Source organism: Tamandua tetradactyla (genome assembly GCF_023851605.1).
Source record: "Tamandua tetradactyla isolate mTamTet1 chromosome 18 unlocalized genomic scaffold, mTamTet1.pri SUPER_18_unloc_1, whole genome shotgun sequence".
Taxonomy (NCBI): domain Eukaryota; kingdom Metazoa; phylum Chordata; class Mammalia; order Pilosa; family Myrmecophagidae; genus Tamandua; species Tamandua tetradactyla.
The window spans coordinates 1,467,081-1,469,252 of NW_027518250.1; the positions used below are offsets into that span (position 1 = coordinate 1,467,081).

Here is a 2,172-nt window from a genome sequence, read left to right on the forward strand (position 1 = left end):
CCTGGGATCTGATGGCCCTCTATCCTGTATCACATTGTTCATTGGTGTAGTCTTTAGGCTATCATGAATAACATGATCAGAGAGCTTCTTAGAAATAGTCTCAGACCTTATTCCTCGCCTGCTAAAGCAGATTTATGCATACAAAAGAAATTGGTAAATTAAATTGAAAGTTGAATAAGTGCTGCCAATCAGCCTAAGTTTGATATTCAGTTACCCTATGGAGAATTGTTTTTCAGCAGGACTAGTTAAATTTTATTTTACATATGGGAACTATGCTTACAAAAATATTTTGATTTTCTATTCAAAGTAAATTCTGAATGTAACCAGTGCAATTTTCAAAAGGGTAACTGTCTGTCTTCCAAAATGCACAACCCTTCCAAAAAGACACCAATCTAAGAGAAAAAAAGATTCAAAATACAAAGGGCATGGCCATACCTAATTGCTGCTTCATGATTGCATGCATCAGATGTTGGGATTGTAACTGGTAAAGTCTTGTAGTTTTACTCACATCTGTGTTTAATACCTGTGAAAAGGTTGTTAATAATATAGTATCAGCACAGGTCTGTTTATTAGCCTCATAATAATCATGGATTGCATTAAGCTTTACATATACTATAGTACAGAATTTGATAGGTCTGTTGTTTATGAGGTAAACACTCAAGAATCTTGTAGTACTGCTTCCACTATCCCAAATTCCAGACACATTGCCATACAAGGTAACCATTGACATTCTACATAGTACTGCTCCAGTACTATGTCATTCCAAATAGCCAAAAATTTATGCCTCAGTTGTGTATGGCCCAAATAAGATAGGAGAATTTAGCTATGGTGCCTGTCTTAGATTATCTTAATTTACTGCCTTATTTACATTCTATTTCTTTTTAACTATTTTTTGAGTTTACACTAAAGAGGCCAAAAGGATAGATTATACTGGTGGTCACTTAGGCCCAGCTAATAATTATTGGAAAACTCAATATACTTTTGATGAATTGAAGCTGTATGTAGCCCCAGAAAAGAATTTTCTTAAAATTAATCTTTTCATATGGGTATGGACCTAGTGTAAATATGGTATTTTGGTGACTAGAGTCTTAAGATGTGACCCCATCTCATTCAGGACACATCTTAATGCTGTTACTGGAGACCTATATAAGAAAATAAAATTCAAACAGAAAGAAAAAAACATGGAAGGAAGTAGCTGAAAATAATGAGACCAAGGAGGAAAGTGAGAGAGCAACAGACTCCACCATGCACATTTCCATGTGATGGAGGAGTCTAGGATTACCTACATCTGGACTTGAGGAAGAAGATATCATTCTGATGATGCATTGATTTGGACATTTTTCCAGCCTCAGAGCTGTCAGCTTGCAAGTTAGTAAATACTCATTAATAAAAGCTTGTCTTTTTTAAGGTATAGGGTTTGGGTACTTTAGCAGGTTAGAACAGTATTTGATCTAATAAGCCTCTTTAGACCTGAGGCTTATCAAATATAAATCTATAAGGCAAATGAAAATTTGAATATATATCTATTTATATATAGATATAAATATATAAGGCAAATAACAATAGAAGTTGACACATTCATATTTTTACTTCAAAATAAGGTCAGTGAGATTTTATTTTTTCTGCCATTATGGTGTGCATGTTTGACCCCCTGCCTCATATGTCTTCACACAAGACTTTTAAAATCAAGCAATCCCTGGCCAAGAAGCCAAAATGGTACCATCCCATATCCCAGTGGATTCAAAGGAGAATTGGAAATATAATCAGGTACAATGCTAAGATGAGACATTGGAGAAAAAGCAAGCTGAATCTTTAAAGTGTCACACACATTATGACATGCATATTTATGCTGTACCAAAGTGACTATCATTCTGTCATATAATGTTGAAGATGTCATTCCTTCTGAACATTGGGACATATTTCATTGTGAAAGTAACTGCTTTTTTTCTTTGCTTTTATGTTTCTGCATAAATAAGATAGTTCAGTAAAAAGTTGTGAGAACATTTTTAAAATAAATAATGATGAGCTTAGTGAGAATGCGCTCTTTATTGGGACTCATCACTATCAACTCTGAATCTGACAATAGTCAATTTCCCAAATCTAGTCAACTAGAACAGTTACCACATCAAACAACATAACCCCAACATTGGTCTGTGTTCAATTCCAGGTGCT

The 2,172-nt window shown here is 34.3% G+C and overlaps 1 pseudogene; it reads left to right on the plus strand.

Moving 5' to 3' along the window:
* Window positions 1-1,660: 1,660 nt before the first annotated feature.
* Window positions 1,661-1,816, plus strand: LOC143672826 (putative ribosomal protein eL39-like 5 pseudogene; annotated as a pseudogene).
* Window positions 1,817-2,172: the final 356 nt, after the last annotated feature.